This window comes from Equus przewalskii, chromosome 19 (genome assembly GCF_037783145.1).
Source record: "Equus przewalskii isolate Varuska chromosome 19, EquPr2, whole genome shotgun sequence".
NCBI classification, from domain to species: domain Eukaryota; kingdom Metazoa; phylum Chordata; class Mammalia; order Perissodactyla; family Equidae; genus Equus; species Equus przewalskii.
In genome coordinates, this window is record NC_091849.1 from 24,488,241 (window position 1) to 24,510,883 (window position 22,643).

At 39.2% G+C, this 22,643-nt stretch overlaps 8 non-coding genes and 1 pseudogene across 8 annotated transcripts; 3 read left to right on the forward strand and 6 right to left on the reverse strand.

The window, feature by feature from the left end:
• Window positions 1–321: 321 nt before the first annotated feature.
• On the reverse strand, window positions 322–393 carry TRNAM-CAU (transfer RNA methionine (anticodon CAU)). The gene has a single exon. It is a non-coding gene; the product is annotated as a tRNA-Met (tRNA).
• Window positions 394–818: 425 nt separating this feature from the next.
• Window positions 819–889, reverse strand: TRNAG-GCC (transfer RNA glycine (anticodon GCC)). The gene has a single exon. It is a non-coding gene; the product is annotated as a tRNA-Gly (tRNA).
• A 1,991-nt stretch (window positions 890–2,880) lies between these two features.
• LOC103541128 (histone PARylation factor 1 pseudogene) lies at window positions 2,881–3,903 on the reverse strand (annotated as a pseudogene).
• Window positions 3,904–13,266: 9,363 nt separating this feature from the next.
• TRNAW-CCA (transfer RNA tryptophan (anticodon CCA)) lies at window positions 13,267–13,338 on the reverse strand. Its single transcript has one exon. It is a non-coding gene; the product is annotated as a tRNA-Trp (tRNA).
• A 1,928-nt stretch (window positions 13,339–15,266) lies between these two features.
• Window positions 15,267–15,339, forward strand: TRNAR-UCG (transfer RNA arginine (anticodon UCG)). Its single transcript has one exon. It is a non-coding gene; the product is annotated as a tRNA-Arg (tRNA).
• A 3,588-nt stretch (window positions 15,340–18,927) lies between these two features.
• Window positions 18,928–19,009, forward strand: TRNAS-AGA (transfer RNA serine (anticodon AGA)). The gene has a single exon. It is a non-coding gene; the product is annotated as a tRNA-Ser (tRNA).
• Window positions 19,010–19,329: 320 nt separating this feature from the next.
• Window positions 19,330–19,402, forward strand: TRNAR-ACG (transfer RNA arginine (anticodon ACG)). The gene has a single exon. It is a non-coding gene; the product is annotated as a tRNA-Arg (tRNA).
• Window positions 19,403–20,984: 1,582 nt separating this feature from the next.
• TRNAM-CAU (transfer RNA methionine (anticodon CAU)) lies at window positions 20,985–21,056 on the reverse strand. Its single transcript has one exon. It is a non-coding gene; the product is annotated as a tRNA-Met (tRNA).
• Window positions 21,057–22,190: 1,134 nt separating this feature from the next.
• TRNAW-CCA (transfer RNA tryptophan (anticodon CCA)) lies at window positions 22,191–22,262 on the reverse strand. Its single transcript has one exon. It is a non-coding gene; the product is annotated as a tRNA-Trp (tRNA).
• Window positions 22,263–22,643: the final 381 nt, after the last annotated feature.

The following is a 22,643-nucleotide window of genomic DNA, read 5'->3' on the forward strand; positions in this document are numbered from 1 at the left end:
TAAGATCGATGTTGGTTACAGAAGTTATCACAAATTGTAATACTTGACTGTCGTAGGGGATACCAAAAGTCTTTACGAAGGTCACATACCCATCTCTAAGAGGTTGTAGTGGTCCCCAAATCTGAGAGAATGAATCACGACAGACTCGCCAGACTAAGAAGTAAAATTTACCGCTGTTAAAGACGGAGAAGAGGTACTTCTAATAAACTACTCTGGAGATTCTTACACAGCCAGAACTGGTTCACAGACCCTCTCTGATAGTAGCAATCTTTTTTTCAATCACTTTCGCTGAAATAAGACTGTGAATCAAAACTACTCGGATAGCAGAGGATGGTTTCGATCCATCGACCTCTGGGTTATGGGCCCAGCACGCTTCCGCTGCGCCACTCTGCTCACACAAAGGACAACTTCTTTTAATTCAGAATTCAGAGTTGGCATTTTCTTAGTTCTAAGAAGTTTATGGATATGTATCTTTTTGATGCTGCCTCAAAGAATGGGAAGAGTACATTGATATCCGTACTTGGCTGCACTCTACCTCCAGATACCAGCAGCTTAGAACTAACCTCCGATAAACTCCTATGCGTTGAGGTCGGAGTTCCCTCGAGCTCGGACAGGATGACGTTTAGGTTACTCGACAACCAAAAGCATGCTAATTGGAATAATTTATAAAGGTGAAATTGAAAGAGAAGATTGGCCTTTCTCAGCCATACCGGATCCCAGAAGCAAAGTTACTTTAAAATGAAAAATTGTTTGTGATTTTTTAGTGAAAATATCTTCCCCATCCCGGGGAAAAAGAAAGAAGAAAGCTCTATAAAGCTTGCATTGGCCGGGAATCGAACCCGGGCCTCCCGCGTGGCAGGCGAGAATTCTACCACTGAACCACCAATGCCTGACAAGGATGAAGTCCCTTATTTGTCCTGATATAGCTGTAGTTACATTGTCTCCACAGTAAAAGAGTGAGAGTTAGGATTTTCCTAAATCCAATTGAAGACTATACTCAAATATTCGGAAAACACCTGTGAACTAGAAGGAAACTGAAACTGCTGATACGTGACCCATGGAGCCTTTTGCATTGAAAAGCACCTGTACATACCCAGCATATAAAAATATCTTTCTTCATCCCTGCCTGATTTTAAACGTTTAATGAAAACAAATTCTGAAAATCTCTCGTTTAGGATGCAAACCAATTCGGTTAATTATTAGAGCAAAGCGTTCAATTCAAGTTTCAAACACCAAGTTGCCTCATTTTGGAAAAAAAAAGACCTTCTATTTTCATTCTGTTATGGAGATCCAAGTTTGGCACGGAGGGTATTATCATCGGAAGCGGTAACAATATAGAAAATGCTGAAAGTAAGAATTCTACCGAATTCTTCTCCTTACATACATCCCCATTACTTGCCCCTGGAGAGGATGACCACCATTTGCTATAGTCGCTGTGGCTCTTTGAAACCAAAAGCCAAAGGGGGCTTTGACATAACATAACGTAAGAGTTATGTACCCTGTTTTTGAGAACTTTTCAGTTGGTTTGGAGAAAAAGTTAACAGAGAAAACCGTTGACGATCAATGAAAATTATCTCTATTAAAATGAGTCATGATTTCGGTTTCAGGGAGGTAATGGACTCTGATAGGTTGAATTATAAAGCATGTGAAAACCAAGAGGTTTTTCACACGTCTCTATCTCTAGTCTCTTTATCTTTTCACTTCTTCAGAGTAGAGCGATTGCGGTATTTATTTGGCAGCTATGATTAGCATGCGTTGAAGGGGAGGAATGGCAGGAAGGTACAATAGCAAATTAAGAGGCTATTAATGTTGCTCTTAAAGGAAGAATTTGGGCCAGAAATTAGTTTTCTCCAAATCCTAGCAACAGAAGAATACAGAGATGGACAATATGAAAGATATAAATAAACTTGGTCAAGCTACGTAATTTATTAGTTCTTGTTTACTCATATGTAAATAGAGCCTAGAGTAGTTCACCTACTCCAGGGCCTGTAAAGATTAATTAAAATGATGCCTGTTAAAGCCACTTGAAAAATAGTATAAAACCACCAGATAAATATTAGCTACTGATTTTTACTTCCTGTAACTTTTTAACGAACCACCGAAAGTCAGAAATTTTACCTTATTTCTATTATAAACAGAAACCTTCAGTACAATGCACATAGTTGGTACTCATGTTAGTTGTACTGAATTGATTGCAAAGAATAGGCTATTCTAGAACAAAAGTCCAAAATCTGTTCTTTTTGTGTGATATAAAAATAATCTCTATAATTTGCACTCTACTCCCTCAGATTTTATTTACCATTTGTCACATGCTGCCTCCTCAAAATATCACAGAAAACCTCATTGAAAGAACAAAGCTGAGTTTATTGGACTATCTCAGGAGTCTTAATTGTGTCTCAGAAGAGACAGGGCAAAGATGAGCTATTTATTGAAATTTTTGTAATCTGGATTTTGGTTGAATCTTTCAAAGTGGGGGCTTGGTTAGGATTAGATGAGGATCATGATATAATTTAAGATTGGTAGACACAACTAGGAGATGATTTTGACATAAAATGTTGTATTCACTATCTATTGCTGTGTAACAAATTGCCCTAAAACTTAGTGGCTTAAAACAACAAACATTTACTGTCTCACAGTTTCTGTGAGTCTGGAATTCAGGAATGGCTTAGCTGGGTGCGGATCACTTATGAGGTTTGCAAATGAGACGTTGACCGGAGCTGCAGTCATTTGCTCACTTGGTGCTGGAGAATTGCCTCTTTTTTTTTTTCAGTAAATGTTTCCATCTATTTATTTTTCTGTATTCCTTAAAAACAAAACAAAAATTATAAGTTTAATATCAATGCTTTGAAATAGCGTACATCAAACAAAGCCAGCTCTCACTTATGCTACAGGTTGGTCCACGTTCTCTTTCCTTCTGTTTGCCAGATGATCTTGAATAATTTCTGCAAGAAATTCCTCTTCAACACATTACATACAAGAGGTAAAACCTGGCCAGCAACTTTACGAAAATAGTGCGAACTATAGCAAAAGAGGTCCATTCCCACCTCAAGCCCCATGCCATAATCACATTCATCATTAGCAAAATGCACAAAAATCATCACCTCCTGAATGGGAGCAAAAGCTGTTAGTCTCTCCTCATCACTTGCTGCCTCAACAGTTGTCTTGCAAATTCTCTTGAGGTTGGCATCTGTTTCAGGGAGCTCTCTGTACCCAACATCATTTTTATCTACTGGGATAATCAAGCCTGCACCACGAAAGGTCTTCGTCACAACTTTCTTATCTCTCTGTTTCATCTTCATGGTTCTCGGTTCCAGTGAGCATCCCAGTTCTCTAGCTGCTTCTGTGAGTTTTTCGTCTGTGTTTTTCAAGAGACTAGTTTTCTTTTTATCTGTTATTTCTTTAAGTTTCTTCATCAAAAATAATTTAACTGAAGCAAACACATTATCTCCATTTTCAATAATTATACCTTTTTTCTTTGCTTTATTTATACCAACATATCCAGGAAGTTCATTAGAAAAATCCCTGAAATATGCTATGTGGTGATGAATTTTATTATCTCTAATAATAATGGTCTGGAATTCAGGAGTATCCTAGTGATATCTCCAGTTAAGGCTAAAATTCAAACTTGCTATTTTTTTCTTCATTTTATGTTTTCCAGCAAGGATATCATCAGAAGGACCCATTAATCGAAGTCCAAGGCTTTGGGAAAGTGGATCAACTGTTTTCTCAGGGTCAAGTTCTTCACAGAACTTTGAGAAGCAATAGAAATCTTCAAGCAGAGAAAGCTTATAATGGTTTCCTACTCTTTTTGAAGTCATTGGAGATATCAGCTTCACAGGATTTACTCTTCTTCACCATCAACCGTGTTTTCACACCGCTGTGCTTCTCACCACTGCCAGCCATTTTGCAGCTGCAGAAGAATTCTACTCTAAACTCACTTTCTTAGCTGTTGGATAGAAACTTGTTTTTCACCACGTGGGCCTCTCTACAGGGGACTGTCCTCCTGACAAGGCAGCTGGCTTCCTTCAGATCAAGTGATCCAAGAGAGAAAGCTAGGAGGAGCTGCAGCCTCTTAAGACTTAGTATGACACTGCCAACTTCCACATCATTCTATTCACTCAAAGCAAGTCACTATGTCCAGCCAACTGGACAAAAGAGAGGAAAATTCATCTCCGTCTCTTAAATGGAGCCTATTTGTGGACATGTTTTGAAACCACTACAGGGGCTGAAAAAGTCCTCTATATAAACTAGTAAACTGCCATTTGATGCCTTCTACTGAGAAGCTGATGAATCTTTCAAGAAATTCCTGGAATAAACAATAAAATTCTTGAAATAAACAAAGTTATTTGCAACTTTTATCTTCCTGGGCAAGAATCCCCTGTTATTGGGAATTAAAGCCAACTTCCTAGTATTCTGAATCTTTTAAAGAAAGTATGGGTTGACATTTCATGGAAATGACATGTTGGCTTCTACAGTGAAACAGAAGAGAATATAACACTTCCTTACCAAATGTCGGAGTCAATAAATATGGTTATAATATATCAGGACGTCAGATAGTCTGACTAGAAGGTATTCCGGGGATGGGGGATGAGACCCAGATTCTTGCCTCAAAGATAAATCTAGTGAAAAGAGAAGAGTATACACATAGAAAATCTAAAATTGGAAAATCCCCATAATAATAATAAGAAGAAAAATGACATTTATGGAAGTCATGCTTACTGCCTTGTTGTGGTCACCTGTTATAGGGTTTGGACCTCAGCTTTACTGGTAGAGGAAACTCAGTGATATTACCTGAAAGGAATTAAGCCCTAGGGACTGATTCTCACTAGTAGGACTCACAGGAGCCTGATGTTATAAATCAGAATATAATTTATTAACATGTAGAGACCATCTCAGTGTAAATAACCAATAACCATTCTTTAGATAAGAGAGAGAAAAGATGAGTTTTACTTGAGTCAAGCAGAGGACTATAGCCTGGGAAGGCAGTCTCCACAAGGGAAGAAAGCATTCTGGAGAAGCATGGTTTTCAATACAGTTTTATACCTTTTTTGAACAAAAAAGAACATACACCAAGCACACAGTATAAAAATACAAAAATTATATTCAGGAGTACTGATACTGGCGTTGTAGGAGGAGATTCTGATCTTCAAAGAGTACTTTCCATTACTTTGAGATAATATTTAATGCATCCTTATCTTAATGGTTAAAGCAGATGTACAATACATGTTTGACAGGTTACAAGGCTTCTTTAGTGCAGGCCAAATCAGGGTTAAACCAGAATAGCTACCCCATACACCTCAACATGTGAAATTTCTTATCAACAGGAATATTCATAGCCACAGTTAAGGTCATCTTGATCCTGGTCATGAGGTTCTCTAAAGGGTGACTTAGTAATAAGAAGGGGACCCAGTAACATACCATTTACAAGGACTTCTTCTTTGACCAAACTTTAGTCAGGCTCCTCTGAGCCCTCTGATGCCAAACCTCTTAATCTCAAGTCTGTGTGCCTGATGGGCAGCAAGCCAAACACTGAGGCATCAGTGCTTGAAGATGGAGAGTGATTTATTTGAATTGGCCAAAACAAGTAGGCAGGAGCCTGAGTTCACTCAAATCTGCCTCCCCAAGAACAGAAATCAGGGGTGGGTTATAGAGCTGAGGGGCTTGGCAGGAGGATCTTCGGGGAAACAAAGGGGTTACTCTTGATAAACTCCTGAACAATCTGACTTCTGAGCCTCAATGCCTGCTGAGGGCCAGCCATCTGGTGATCATAACCTCCCAAAGGCATTCTCTTTCTTCTGCAAAGCAAGTTCAGAAATCCTCTGGAAAACAAGCTCACAAATCCTTGAGATCCCCTCAGTAACCCCTCAAGTTAAACAGGAAAACAGCAAATTGATTTAATACCTACAGTAACCCTCAGGTACGTGGCTTTGCCTCTTCTGGGCTAGGCCTTGACTTTGGCCTGTTGAGTTCGGTTTTAGCAAGAATCCTGCTAAGCCAGTTTATTGAGAATCCCTCCACCCTTGCTATCTAATCAAGCTCCTTTTTGTAATTGTCCACGCATTGACCCCCTTACTCTTCCTACTTGCTGTAAATCCCCACCTGTCCTTGCTATTATTTGGAGTTGAGCTCAGTTGTGTATTGAATTCTCTCTCCCCTACTATAGTAGCTCTGTCTTACCGTTTTTAACAAGTGTCCAGTGCAATTTCTCTTTAACACTATTGGGAAAAGAAAGTAGGTGGTCTTAAGGGATATTTCATTCAGATTATGATAAAGCCTAATGAAGTGCCCAAGGGTATTTTTGAAAGATGATTCCTACATGTTATTCTGTGTCACATTGCAAAAGCCCAACAATTACAGTTAACTATTCACTTTATCTTTCACAATAAAGAGAAATCATAAGTTATAAGAAACAATGTAACATGCATTAAGCCATCCTGCTTTCTTTTATTCTATTCTTATTCCAATGAACAGATATTTAAGCATTTCCTACTATATGTTTAGCACTAGATGAAGGGCAACAGAATTTGCCACCCCAAAATATGCCTTTTTTGGCATAAGTATTCTTTTAGGCTGATTATTTTTAAGAAACAGTAGACACAAGGGAAGTTCTGAAAACCAAGCAGAAGTTACCCTTGTGTAAGAGACATTTAAGTTTGTAAGGAAAATCTCCACTTGTAAGGCTGTCTCTCTCTCTCAGTACCAGGAAGAGGAAGACGACTAAAACTCTAGAAACTCTTACCAATGGAGAAGGCAATGCCTTAAATCAGCATAAGAAACATACTGTCATTACTGAGCTTTGCCTGATAACCTCCCTTACCTGCCTTACTATTCCCTAACATCCTCCTTTGTCTTTAGGTGAAGATGGTATCTAAGGTGGTGGCTTCAGTAATTTTGGTGAGTTACTAAGTTTCCTGGGTTTTATTTATGTATGTATATTGTTAAACTTGTTTAGCTTTCTCCTATTATTCTGTCTCATGTAAATTTAATTCTTTGACCAGCCAGAAGAACCTAGAAGGATAGGAGACTATTTCCTTCTCCCTTACAGTTGCATAGGTTCGTTTTATGGGAAATGAAGAAAGAAGGGCATTTATGATAAGGAATGATTTCGAGTCATTTTTCTCTGAGTTTTCCAGCCAGTATGCTACAACTTTGCTATCTCTGAAAAAGCGTTTAGCAAAGCCATGGTAAAGTTAATAGTGTACAACCTGTCCTCTCTTTGCTACTGGCTACATACACATGTTCTTTACCCACCATGCAAGAGGGGCCAAACAAAAACTGGAACACTAGTTATGGTAAGGAAGGGGTTTTTATTTTGAGTGACATCAACTAGGAGATGAGAGTGAGCCCTCAAATTTGTCTCATCTCATCTCCCCAAAAGATGGGAGGTCAGGGGTTTTAAAGATTTGTCAGGAATGTGGTACTTGTAGGGAAGAGGTGAGTCTGTGACCTTGCTGGTCAGCACTTTCTTACTAGCCTGCATTTGGCCTTGTGAGGAAATCTGAAAGTGTGTGTCCTTGGTCATTTGTCTCCATGGTGGATAGTGGATTCTGGTGCCAGGAAGCCAGGGAGTAAGCAGGGAAAGGAGATGAGTGCTTTGGTTTTAACCCCATATAATCTGGGTTTAATGTAGGGGAATCCATATCAGGCCAGTATCAATTCCCCCCTATTTTATGTTCATTCCTCAGTCTTGAGGGATTTGGAGCAATAACCGATCTAGCTATTTCTTGCTGAGTTGGGGAGTAAGTTGTTCCATCTCATTGAACCAGTCTTTTAATAAGGTAGAGATTCATGTGGGCTCCCTAAGCTAGGCCTGTATCATATAAGTAAATAACCAGATATTTAATAAGAAGCATTTCTAGAGAAACAAAAAGAAAAAAAAACAATGTTAATGCTTGGAGCAAATTATAAGCCAGCTCCTGAGCCTAGGGAGCAATCAATCAAGATTCCTAGAAGTCAGAGTCAAAGAATCATTTGCAGTTTGAAATGTCTCTAATGATGTCATCAGGCACTCAGGTATCTTTCTGAGTGGCTTACATAGCAGTAGGCATGAATCTTTTTAAGTTTATATCAAGTCCTCCAGCTTCAGTTTGCAAGACTTCAGGAAAAAGGGAAGATTTTGTTTTCAATGACTTCAAATGAAAATGATGGAAAATGTTAGTTTGGAGATTTGTTTCCAGATATTTCAGGAGACTAGAAGAATTCAGGATCCAGTTCAGTTAACGGATATAAAACAACAACCTCAAAGACAATTGAAAGAACCCAAATCCAATATTTATAAATGTGCATTATAGTTTCTATTAAAACATAATGTTTCTTTCTAAAATCATCCTCAATTTTACCAGGCACAGTCAAATTAAGACTAACTCGTTTGCAAAATAAGTCTAATTTCAACAAATTTGGCCTAATTATTTACATAAGTACAGCAACAATAGCAATTGATCATAGAAGCTCTTTTAAATCTGCTTTGCTGGAACTTTTTATAAGGAACATCAGACTGAACTTTAAAGGCCTCTCAAGGCCAGGAAAGCCAGACCAAGAACTTGTCATCAGGTTCTGCCTGTAATACCTACAGATGTGGGTGGATTCCTCTCTTCTGAGGCCCCCAAAATATCCTGGGGTTCTTTGCACTTGCCAGAGGGAGTGACACCCCTTTACTCAATCTTACCAGGTTACTGGGAACTCTGTAAGCAAGGTAGCAGGCCAAGATTTCTAAGCAGCTTTATTCCAGAAAGTCAACCTTTATTCCTCAAAAGCTATTTTGTCATATTTGAGTCTGTATGTTTTTCTCAAATATGAAATTCCAGTCAAAGCCTTGGTAATATAAGCAGCGTTTCCAATCGTGTCCTGTTAGAAGGAGCACACTTCTTATTGAACTTATTGAACAAATAATTATAGAGACACAAAAATAATACTCACTCACTAAGTTTCCAAATTCTGGAGGGATTAGATAGGAAGAAAAAGATAAATGCCTCAATTTTGCTTACAAATTGCTATAAGTCATAGCACGAGAGAAAAGAGAAAACGTTTTCCTTAAATCTGACAAAAAACAAAACATCAACAAATAAACAATATTTTAAACGAAAGTCATAAAGTTATAATCATCTCTATTAATTTATTTAATTTTATGTAACCAGCTCTTGATCTGTTGGCAGTTTCCAGAAAGCCATCAGTTTTTTAGTTACAGTTATGTAATTTCTTATCCAGCTCAGTTTTATAATCTGAAAATTTATTAGAAACCTGTACTCTAGAGTAAGTGCCAGAGTCCTTTTCATAAATTTTTCTGAAGATGAAACATATTTTGCAAAGACATCAAAGTAAAACAGCAACTGTCTACAAATAACAAAACATTTTAAAGTGGCAATTTACAAAGACACTTGAGCATTTCTGTGACATACAACACTTTAAAATAACTAGAATTATGGCTGATAACCAGGACAGATCAGAATTTTAGGAATGTTATATAATTTTTAAACACCTATATCAATAGCATTTACTCACATAATACCACTCAAGAAAGTTTATTATCACTTATTTGATAATGTTTCCCATGTAATTTAACAAGCCATATAAGCCTAATTAATTCAGTATTTTCTTCCTTATAGGAAGAGAGCAAATCTCTCCAAGAAGTCTCAGGGGCACTCTGAAAATTCCCAAAGAAACTCTCTTTCCCCCTCCAGATCAAAAGAACACTTTTATTCAGTACTTGAAATTTTTTTGGGGGCGGAAGCTTGTCAAAAATTACTCAAAAATAAAGAAAAACTTTTTATAACCTTTTTATCATGAACAGACCACAAGTTCAAGTAAATTATCCTTTGAGAGAGAAAACGAAATTCTTATTTTTGCACCAATTTACTTTTCATATTGAAACTCATTTATTTAGCCTCAGCCAACTTGACCATGCACAAAACTTCTCAAAGTTTTACTTTGACAAATTTCTGTCACTTATTTTTTACATTCAGAATTTGTCCCATGTTTTCTTTTTTCCCCTAGTACTTTGGGATAAATTTATCTTTTTTAACCCAACAAACAAAAATACTTCTATTCTTTATACTTTCTTTACTGAAAACATACATTTTACTTTTCTTGAATACAAAGATGTTTGTCTTATTAATTTCTAGCAGCTTTAATTACATATATTAATTAGAATCTTTAAACCTTACAGACCCTAGTAAAAACCAAAAAGGTAAGCAATTGTGAACTGTCTTTTATATCAAGATTTTAAACAGTTTTCATAATTTTTAGAAGCCTGTTGTTTCATGGTAAGAAAACACAAGGCGTGTTTACTAAGACCCAAACACTTGTTCGTGTCTCTGTAATAAGACGCCAAAAGTAGATAAACTTAGACATGTTCAACAACAATGTTTTAATGTTCCATCCTATGAGAAAATTCCCAGATACTCAATAGATTTTATCATTTAACTTAATTTAGTAGAACTCTAAAGTTCTAAGTTATCAAAAAAAAATTGGGAGCTGGTTTTTAAGTATACAGACCATAAAACATAATTATTGTACTCAAAAACATTCATTTTTATTTATTTTTAATTATCTAAATTTTTATTTATCTCAACTATTTTTTTCAGCAATTATGCTTAGATTACCCTCAAAGACTTTGTGTGACACTAAGGCAGTTAGCCATTATCTTAAATTGTTTTAAGTGCATACACTATAACACATAATTATTGTTAGACAGTTTCTCCAAAAACTTATGTTCTTTTACATTTATTTAGTTTACCTGTCTTCAACAAGTATATTTAGATGGTCTACAAAATCTTCATGAGACAGCAAATAAAATCAGCTATTACTTTCGGTTATTTCTTTTGCTGACAGATTTTGTAACAGAGATAACAAGAGCTCATTTGACCAGTAAACCCAGGCTGTATGTCTTCATCATATCCAATGCTGATAGCTCTAAAGATATGCCTATTTTCAATCAAACCAGCAAACTTATCCAGGCTTTCATTTTCCAAAGATCATTTTATATCATGTTAAATAACTTTGTCTTTTAGTAGCTTTTGCATATTAATCAAAGACTGCATTCCATTATGAGAAATTGTGAATCCTCTCTTCCAAGGGTGGCTCTTAAAGGTGGACTCATCTGAAACACAGCTTTCCCAGAACGGCCATTAAAATTCTAAGTTATCTCAAAAGTTTACTTATTTCCACTCTTTACTTTTAGATCAGGAATTTCGGGGAAATTGAAGTGGGGACACTCAGTAAGAGAAGAGAGAGGAGCAACAGATTTGGCTTTGGCTGCTGGCATGTTTAATTATTTAATTATTTTCTTCTAAAGAGACAGTAAAGTATTTCCAATTTCATTTAGAAGCCTCAAATGATTAAAATAGGCTTCCTATTTGTTGTTTAACTTTGTAACTGGCTTTTTCCAATTGCGTATGTAAATACACCAGTTTCGGTAAACTGAAATTGCTCCATTTAAATATACTAACTTTTATAAAATTTTATTTTAATTTTATCAATTTTTATACCTCTAATTATAACTTATATTAGAATTTCATTAGCAAGTTTGGTATTACAATACTGTGTACGGGAAGCCTTTCTGGCCAGAGGGAACATCTGTTTCCAAAAAAACCATACAGGCAAAGTTGACATAACCTCTTCATATAATGTTAGCTTAAACACTTTAATCTGTATAGTCTTATCAACCTGAGCAACCTAACTATTGCCCCAAACAATTGCTGGTCATGTTTCTCACTGTGATTTCTGCCTTCTGACTCTTTAAATTTTTTCAAACTGGAGTTAATAGGACAGGTTTGTCTGATGCCCTTTAACGTTAGAGGGGCCAAAGGCGGCGGGGGGGGGGGGGGGGGTCCCTTTAGCCCACCCAACCTTAGGCTGTGTTTTATTAAAACCTTTGTTTTAACTTTATTTATATCTGTTCTATTCATCCCATTTTCCTTCTTAATAGCTAAAGATTTTCATCTTGTTGGGACGAGTCCTGTGACTCTTCCGTTTCTGATTTCTCTTTGTTAACATAATCTTTTTATCAGCTTCTGTAAGACCATGAGAAGAAGCTGAGACCCCCCCAAGTTTGATTAAGTTTGTAAGACTAGTCATTGTATTTTCCTTTTAATTTGGTGTTTTCATAGGTACCAATAAAACAGCTGTTTATGATGAGAGCTTTCTAAAAGTTTTTCCAACTTAAGGATCCATTGTTTGACCCTTTTCTCTCCAGAGTCTATAAAGAATAATGTGGTCAATTGGTGTTACAAAAGAAAATCATTCATTTTTAGACATTAGCTTATAACTACAGGTCAACCAATCAGTCAAAACTTTTCCCAAGGGGCTCTTAGGTGGACTAGATGCAGCACCTCCCATGTTAACACTTTTCTTAAAAGAACAGACACAGAGATGGACAGATACACAGATCCAGACACAGAAAAACCAGACACCAGTGAACTGGTTCCAAGATTTAGGGTAGAAAGCCCTGCAATTCTTCCCACTCTGAACGTGCACCCAGACAGCCTCTCTGAGAATGGAAGGGACCACAGAGGGCCCTGCCATAATGGAAGGACCCTGGATGGAGGGGAAGGAAGTTCACAGGTGTCCCTGAGGTGACTTACCCTATTGCAGATTGAGTCCATGACTCACCAGAAACAAAAACAAACAAACAAACAAATCTAGAGGCTGTTTCCTCACCATAAGAAAATGAGCCTATGGTCAGCAGTGCCAAGTCAGATGGAAACTACTGGGGGTAGTCCATAGTGCAAGTCACCTAGGCAGCTGCTGGACTGCTTTCCAGCAAATCCCAGTGACCCAGGGCCACGAAGCCACAGGCAAAACCTCCTGGCAGGCTCACCAAATTGTTACTGGCTAGATACAGTAACATGCTCTTTTATAGATCTGCGTGTAGGCCAGGATGCCTTGGGCTTCTCTCCCTGGGGCAGCCTTGATCCTCATAGAAAGGATGGGAGAAGAAGCGATCAGAGAAGAAAGGGAAACCAGAAGACTGCATTCCCTGATGCCAAAGAGGAGAGTGTTTAAATTAAATCTCTCCGTTGAAGAAATTTGCAAAAGATGCACTGCCCATTGGGGCAATTCGTTCCCCCGTTTTAGAATTCCAATGGCAAGCTAAGGGCAAAAGTGGAATCACAAATGCATCCCATTGAACAGCTGATAAGAGCAGATAATCTGTTCTCTTTGTCTCAACTCGGTCTTGGAAACCTTGACTGCTCTCAAGGTCAACGATACATACCTGAGGCAAGTCGCCCTGCTTTTCACTTCTCTCCCTCCCAAAAAGATGATAACAATTGACCCCGACGTGATTTGAACACGCAACCTTCTGATCTGGAGTCAGACGCGCTACCGTTGCGCCACGAGGTCACGGGTACAAGCTGTTTTTCTTCTGTATTAGGATTTAAGTAATCCTTTCTCCTCTCCCCAGGGTTCTAAAGATTTTTTTTTTATTGGTAGATTTGATCATTCTTCTCCCCACTATCCACAGCTTCGCTAATACTCCGTTGAGAAAGATAAAGGATTGACCTGATTAAATATTAACCCTCAAACCCAAATGCTCCATATGGGGAAAACCCAGTGGTTTTTCACGTTCAATCTTTCCAATTGTCGAAACGTTCCTGCTTTGAGAAAAGTGGTGTACGTATTGGGTTTATATCCCCAGTGAAACAGGAATAAGAATGACTACGAAGTTTGAACTACTGCTTTTCCTGTAAATTCACTAGATTACTCCCTCTTGTGAAGCAGACTCCCAGCCTTGCCCCCCATCCCCCACCCCCCTCCTTTCTCAGCACACGCCCCGCCCCTTCTCAACCTGGGGGAAGGCTGCTGATCCGCCAAACCCTAGCGCAACTGGCAGGTCTTCCGGAAACCCTCACTTCTCGTTTGGAATCCGTGAGCCTTCTGGTCTCTAATAGTGTAGCCGTGCCATTCATAGCTCTCAACAACTCAGAGCAAATCGCTAATATTTATTGAGCTCTTATCATTTTCTACTAGCCCTGTGCATGATCTTCCCCCAGCCCAGTGGTACTCAAAAAGTGCTCTCGGGACCGGAAGCATCAGTATCGGGGGGAACTTGTTAGCAGTGCAAATTCTCTGCCACATCCCAGACCAAATGAATCTGAAATTCTGGGGGCAGGTCCCGGCAGTGTGTGTTTTAACAAGTCCTCCAGGTGATTGTAATGGCGGGGGGGGGTGGGAATTTGAGAATCACTGGTCCAGCCTAGAGACCAGATACTTTCCTCTCTGAAGAAAATACACTTTGTCCTCTTCGGCGATGGAGGAGGGGCAATGTATGAGTTTGCTAGGGCCGCCGTAACGAAGTACCACAGGCTGGGGGGCTTAAGCAACAAATTTATCTTCTCACAGTTCTGAAGGCTAGAAGTCTGAGCTCTGTCCTGTCAGCAGGTTGGCAGATGGCCGTCTTCTCCCTTTCTTCACGTGGTCTTTCCTCTGTGCGGCTGTGCCCTAATCCCTTTTTATAAGGACACCAGAAATATTGGACCAGGGCCCACCCATATGACCTCATTTTACTTTACAGCTTTAAAAGCCCTATCTCTGAATACAGTCACATTCTGAGGTACTGGGGTTAGGGCTTCAAACTATGAAGGTGAGGGGACGACACAACTGAGCTCCTAACAGGCAGTTTCCGGGCGAAGCTACTGCTGACAATTCCTGAACGTGGCATGGGGGATGACGGTGGAGGTTCTGTGGTGTACATCTAACTGCCTCTTTGCTTTTCCCAAACTACTTGTTTAGAATTCAGCTTTCTCAGGTCTGACAAAGCAACTATCGCATCTTAATCGGCTTTCCAAATTACAAAATTTTGTTGCTGGTATGTCGTCTCCAGAATTTTTTGCCCTGTTTGAAATTACATTTTAGAGCGGGATTTCTGGAGTGCGCAAAGTAAATTCTTGTGTTTAGTCCACAATCTTTACCAGAAAGCACTAGAAGGCAACTTTGGCTCCCTGGGTACATAAAGCAATCCGCTGGCTTCTGCTTCAGCTCTCAGCTCAAGCGTTCCTTCCTGGTTCTGGCCTTTCTCCTCGATTCCCAACAAAAGATAAAGCCCTCTATTATTAGTTATTGTAGCATCACGTTCCTCTGCTTGGTAGTTATCTCGGTTATAACTTTACAGTATTTTTGACCATTAGATTCAACTTGCTTCCCCAACTAGAATAAGATTTTTTTAGGTGCTGGAAATGCCTTGGCTTACAGTAATAATTTCACTATATTAAAGTTATAGCGCCTAGATTGTCTTTCAACAAATTTCCCACACACCACTTGTCCCAGGGAAGGACCACGTGGCCTAATGGATAAGGCGTCTGACTTCGGATCAGAAGATTGAGGGTTCGAATCCCTTCGTGGTTGCTGTGGGGCTGATTTATTTCAATTCGAGATGCCCCAAAATATTCATTCTGCCACTTAATGCTTCTATTTTCTCGGTTAAAATAGGTAATCAGACATGATCTTTTCACTTCAACTTAATGGTTTCATCTTCCATGTATTTCTCCTCCACACTCCTTCCTTTGTTTTCCTCTTTTTCCTCTCCAAGTGTTTATCTCTCTCTATCTCTCCACAATATCAGCACACTGTCCATTCTCCGAATCGGCGCAACTCAAAATTTAGTCCGCGGACCAGTGGCAGTACCTAGGAGCTTCTTAGAAATGCAAAGGCCCAGCCAGTCCCTCTTCTCTATCAGTGCTACCCTCGAACTACAAAATTAGAATCTTTGGGGGTGAGGCCTGGGAATCTGGGTTCCAACCAGCTATCCAAGTGAGTCCTATGCACACTCGAGTGTGAGAACTACTACGGACGTTAGAGGCTGCACAACGTCTCTCAGGTTCTTCCCGCCCACTCCACGACAGTGCAAACACCTTGGACAGAGCCCTCACTATTTAGCGCCAACCTACCTGCATTCCAGGATTGTTATAACGGGGAATGTGAAGCAGCCTAGGGAAGACTGGGGGAGGGGAAAGGCACGAAAAAGATCAACATGTTTGAGAAAAGGAAAATGGTAGAATTAGAAGACTCCTCATCTGCAATCCCCAGAGAAACAATAAACTCAGGCAAAGAGCATTAACGATCTTAAAACCCTTAAGAAAGGTTACTAGGAAATATGTGCATGGTGCCAAAGCACCATTTTATCCTCTGTATCAGCAGGATATCCTGACAAGGGCCTCCTGATGTGAAGTACTGTATCAAGTACACAGGGTCAAGCCCCAATTTTTTAACCTGAATCTAATCTAATCAATCAAAGGGATCTAATCAATCCTTTAGACTTAACTTCTAGTTTAGAGTAGAGGAATAAATTAAAAGTTGCCATGAGGAAACAATGAGACAAATCCAGATCGTGGGACAGTCTACGAGACAATTGGCTTGGACTTTTAAAAAAGTCAATGTCAAAACAACAACAGCAATAAAACCTGGGAGACTGCTCTAAACTAAAAGGAATCAAGGAAACATTACAACCAAATGCAATGAATGAACTTTGATTGAATCCTGGCTAGAAAAACTGGCTCCAAAAGACATATTAGAGAAATTTAAATAAGGACTGGACATTACATGTTTTTATAAAGAATGCCCGATTTTTTAGTTATGATACTGATATTGTGGTTTTATAAGATGTGTTTAGGCAACACACGTTTATGTACATAAGTGTGATGTGTCATGATGTCTGCAAATGAATTTCATTTGATTCAGCAGAAAAAAGTAGATAAGACTAATATGGCAAAATGTTAACAACTGTTGAATCTGGGTGGTGGCTATACAGATAATTCCCTATTCTTTCAATTATTTTATATGTTTGAAAATGTTTATAATAAAAGTTTGAACTTTTAAAAAAGGCTTGGTAGAAGCTGTCCTATTTAAACAAAGGCCTTGAAGGAAGAGCACAGGGCTCCAAGGAGACAAGGCAGAAGGTCAGCATGAAGAAACTAGTGCCATGTGAGGAATGAAAGATCCTTCCTTGCCTCAGGAGTCCCAGGCTCCCTTGACAGAGTGGCCAGAGAGGGAGCTGAGAAGTCTTGACAAATGCCTATGATGAGGGCCTCCTATGCCATTTGTGATCTTTCCTGTAAGCCAGAGTACCTTTAAAGACTAAAGGAGGGAGGAGACACAATCAGATTTACATTCTCGGATGAACACCAGTTGGTGCTGACATAGCCCTACCTGCATAATCTGTCTTAAACTACATCTCTGGTGTTATCTCTCATTGGTGCCCCTCCCAGTACTCCTTCAAAAATTAATATTCCAGCAGGACAAAACTTTCTTCAGTTTCTCTCATGTTCTGTGAAGTTTAGGTCTAGAATACAACTTCTCTCTCCAATTTGGTCCATTCCCACACATCCTTTAGATCTGAACTTAACACGACTCATTCCGTATATTTATTGAGTACTCATTTACCCATTCAGAGATAATGAAGGTAGAACTGGAACTTTTCTTCAGAACCCTTGGAGTCTGATGAATGACTTGTCAGGCAACCACCTAAGATGATCACGATTGGGATCTCGCACTCCTCCTATGGGCTACGATGGCACATTGGAGCTCTCTCGCCATACTCAATTCTAAATGTTCACTTCTGTAATTGTTTACTCTAGAAATCCCTCAAAGGGTTGGCCATATTTTTCTTGTTCTCCATTGAATGAGCAGCACCTGGCAAAGCGCTTCTGCTGTGATTGTGCTCAGAATAAAATTATTGAAAGAACGAAGAAATGAATGAGTCAGTTCACGGATGAGGGATCGGAGGCCAAAAGACTTCTAAGAAGTTGTTGCAATAACTCCTATGAGAAACTGCAAGAACCTGGTCTAACAAAATGGGCCTGAGGTTTGGGAGGAAGAACCAGATTTGAGAAATAATTAGGAGGCTGAATTGAAGGTCTGGTTAACCTCTGGCCTGTAGGTAGAGCGTCAAGGAGAGGAAGAAGGAGAAGGGGAGTTCAAAGTCTTTGGTGTTGGTACCTGGGTGCTCCTGTCAAAAATTTGGGTTGTTGGAGGAGGTTCAAGTTTGAGGGGGAAAGGATGGAGCATTCATTTTGGGATGTATTGCTTTTGAGATGCCCATGCATATGCAAAAAAGAAATAACTAGGACAATTGTGCATTCTGGAGCCCAGAAGAGAGACCTTGGTTGGAGATGATTTCTAATCCATCAGCACGTAAGCAGTGGTTTATCAATCATGCCCTATCCTTCTGTTGATAGAATGGAACTATTGATCAAATACAGAATCCCCTGCTTGCACACTAATATACCTACACACATACACATACAGATACGATTGTGGTAATGGTTGTGTAGTTTAAGTAATGTGGAGATCCTGGGGTTCTGTTCTTGCTTTAGAGGTGGTCTTTGCAAATATTTTTAAACTATTATCCATGGAGTGTCTGATACAGTTGTTCTTCCCGTAGTGAGAGAAGGCCCCAGGCAGTAAAGTGGACTTGATTCTCAGAAATATTTTCTACCTTCCTATTTCACTCAAAAACATTCTATCTGCTGCTTTAAAATATTTTGAGCTTTACTAAGAGACAGGAGATAGGCTTCTCTGTGGAACATTTTGGTGGCTCCTCATTCTTGAACTTAAAAATGATGGTTACAATAGCAGCTGACATTTGTCCAGCACTTACTGTATTCCAGGCGCTGGACTGGGTGTCTGAAGATATACGATATCTATAAGGAACATCGTTGTCAGATTATTTATTGAGGAAAAATTTCCTACTCTGGCTAAAATATGAGGATTTTTAAAGTTATAACAACATATCGCTGATTTGCTTTCTGAAAAAAGATCCAAAGAACATTTTCAGCTTACCCCATACTGGAATTGAAATTTGTTGATTGCTCTCCGGTTTTATTAATGGGACCTGGGATCCCTTGTCTTGCCCTCTGCTATTACTAAATCCTTAAGTAGCGTAGCAAAAATGGTATATAGTAACATGGAGGACATTGAGAAAAGTGCCTAGCATCTGTAGTCGTGGCCGAGTGGTTAAGGCGATGGACTAGAAATCCATTGGGGTCTCCCCGCGCAGGTTCGAATCCTGCCGACTACGGAAGTTGACTTTTACGCGGTGTAATTGACTTTCGGTTACGAGCTCCATGTAACCATATTAAACGTTTTCTCAGATGTTTTACGAGTTACATCAAAATGGAGTTCTCCTGGACTACGAAGGAATCATACTGCAAGAGTAAACTAAAACAAAGGAACCAATAAAACTTTGTTTTGTTTCAATTCTTATGTTTTGGAGTTCGAATCCTAGGTGATCAGAAAAAAGGCAGTTGAAAGAAAAGATTTCATACATTCATATTTAGAGTAACAGTAATTCGACTACTTCATTTTTCTCTAAGTGTAAGTAAAATGCTGCCTGTGGGTGGGCCAGTGGCGCAATGGATAACGCGTCTGACTACGGATCAGAAGATTCCAGGTTCGACTCCTGGCTGGCTCGAGGGTTTTTTGGTTATGCTTTGTGGAATTCCACAAATTCCATCTTTCCTAGGCCTCTGTATTATATATTTTAAAAAATATTTTTATTTTTAATTCTGTTCTATAATATCATTTTACACAAAACTGCAAGTATGTTAATAATACAGGCTCCAGCTATAGTTTACTACTCTCCTTTTACGTACATAAATTTTCTTTAAATCACATCGCTAAATTGACTGTTTTCAAAATTGACCAATCCTCACATTAGATGACAAAAATACGAGAAGACCTTTCAAATGCATCACTCTATGAGAGTTAAGATTGGGAATCTCACAAGGAGAAGATTTCTAGATAGCAATTTTTTCCCCTTTCTCTCTCTCTCTTTTTTCTAAGATTTAATTTTTTTTTTTTAGAGCAGTTATAGGTTGACAGCAAAATTGAGAGGAAGGTACACAAGCCTTCACATATGTGTATTCTCACCCATTGTCAACGTGGCCCACCAGAGTGCTGCATTTGTTACAACTCATGAACCCACATTGGCACATGACAATCACCCAGACTCCATAGTTCCCTTACAGTTCACTCTTAGTGTTGTACATTCTATGGGTTTGGGCAAATATACATTTATATGCATATATAAATATATTATACATGCCATATATCCGTCAGTGTAGTATCATGCAAGATATTTTCATTTCCTAACAAATCTTCTGTGCTCTGCCTATTCATCCTCCCTCCCCCCACCAATTCCCAGCAACCCTGATCCTTTTACTGTCTCCATAGTTTTGCCTTTTCCAGATGTCATGTCGTTGGAATTATACAGTATGTAGCCTTTCAGATTGGCTTCTTTCACTTAGTAATATACATTTAAATTTCTTCCATTTTTTTCATGGCTCAGTGGCTCTCTTCTTTTTAATGCTGAATAATACTCTGTTGTCTGGATGTTCTACAGTTTATCTATCCATTCACCCACTGAAAGGCATCTTGCTGCTTCCAAGTTTTGGCAATTATGATTGTTGCTGCTATAAACATCCATGTGCAGGTTTTTGTGTGGATATAAATTTCAATTCCTTTGAGCAAATAACAAAAAGTGCAATGTCTGGATTGTATGGTAAGAGCATGTTTAGTTTTCTAAGAAACTGCCAAACTGTGTTCCACAGTGGCTGTACCATTTTGCATTCCCACTAGCAATGAATGAGATTTCCTGTTGCTCCACATCCTCGCCAGCATCTGGTGTTGTCAGTGTTCTGGATTTTGCACATGCTAACAGATGTGTAGTGGAATCTCATTGTTGTATAATTTGCATTTTTCTCATGACATATGATGTAGGGCATCTTTTTTATGCTTAAAAAAACGGGTCAAAGACCTTAACTGACACCTCACCAAGGAAGATAGAGGGCCCACACCAAATTTTGTTATATTTTAATTTTTATCCTTTTTATGTACATATAATTTAAAGAGTCAAACATTCACAAGATTTGTAACAAAAACCAACAGCCTCTTCCCTCTCTCTGCTCCCTGCCCCAAAGGTCCCCATGGGGACTGTACTTGGTTCCTCCTCCTTTCTCTGAAGATCTCTTTCAGGGGAAAAAGATGGCTAGACCTAGCAGAGGATGGTTTCGATCCATCGACCTCTGGGTTATGGGCCCAGCACGCTTCCGCTGCGCCACTCTGCTATTAGATGATGAACCCTACAGTCAGAATTCCACTTGTCTCTGGTTTGTCTTTTTTTTTTTTTTTTTTTTTAATCTGTAGAATTAAATGTCTTCTCTTTTTTCCAGAGCAATTATCTGTCTTTTGTAATGCGATGGCCATGAGCCTGAACTAACTACTAAGAAAACGGTTAATAAGAAATGGAAAAAGGTTATTTTGGATATCCTCCTTCGGTGCACAAAGACATGATTATAATGTCTGTTACTGTGTACTATGTGAATGCGTACGTCACATCTATAACAAAGACCTGTTGATATCCCAAATGTCATGTTTTAAAGTCATTCTAAGTTATACAAAATAATAGACTGATGAAACAAATGTGCTGTCCCTTTTTTCCACGCTGTAATGTGATGGTTCATAATGTGTTCGGGGCGGCGGTGGGAGGTGGGGGCGGGGTGCAGAATCTTAAGCCCCAAGCATGAAAAAAACACATATTCTTGCACATTTTTTTTTTACACAGAGTTTTAAGGGGTTGATGGAACTTCTAGCCCAGAGGATTAACTTTCTCTGATGTCAAGGTTCATTCTCTATGGTCTCAATTTGACAAAAGCAAACGAACAAAACCTATGTTCAGGTTTTCTGCCTCTGGAAATGAACTGACTCCTCCTGTGATTTGCCAGGGTAAGGGAATCGCAGAGAGCCGAGGATGTGCTTGCTCTGTAACCTCTCTGACAAGGAAAAGCTGCCCCAGGTGTGAAGTAGGTGAGTTTCGGTCACCACTAGAACCAGACTAGGTGTCTGAGAAGATCTGCTAAGCTTTGAAGGTTGGAGAGAGAGCTGTGGATGAAGAGATGGGTCCGCGAGCACAGAAGTGAGCGTGGAGAGAAGGCCAGGAGGGTTGGGAACATGGACGAATTGGTGAAGAGTGACATTCAGAACTTTTGCAACAGAAGAGAAAAGTGTCTCTACGCATCCAGAAATAAGCCCCCAAATACAACAATATTATATATTCCTGTGTATGCCTGCTTATTTATTTATTTACTTTTTAAAGACATTGTAAGGAAGGCATCCAAGGTCGGAGAAAGCAGGGAAAGGATGTTTTTGTTCGTCTACATTTCCCTTCACAGACCAGTACCCACCCATAGACGCAAAATAATTGACCCCGACGTGATTTGAACACGCAACCTTCTGATCTGGAGTCAGACGCGCTACCGTTGCGCCACGAGGTCCTACGGAGGCCCTAACTTTCTTTACCTGTCAACCTGATCTATGGAATTACTTTTCGCTACTCGGTGAAGACCGCGCAGCTGAACACAAAATAATGGCTGGCTGCCTCCTTCTAGATCAAAACTTCTATCCATCCAGTCACTCCCTGATTCCCTCTGCCTCTGAATTGCTTCAATTTTCAGTTCTCTCAGGTCTATTTCATTCTTCTTTTTTTACCCTATTTTTCTCCATATTTATTAAAAAGAGACGTTTTGAGGTTTTTTTTGTTTTTGTCCTTTTAGAAATATAGAAGTTCGGTTTAAGGTCAGTTGCTTCGGAGCGGGGGCGGGGTGCGGGTAGGGAAGGTAGCTAAGAACAATGATGTGTCCTTCCTCGCCCTCCCC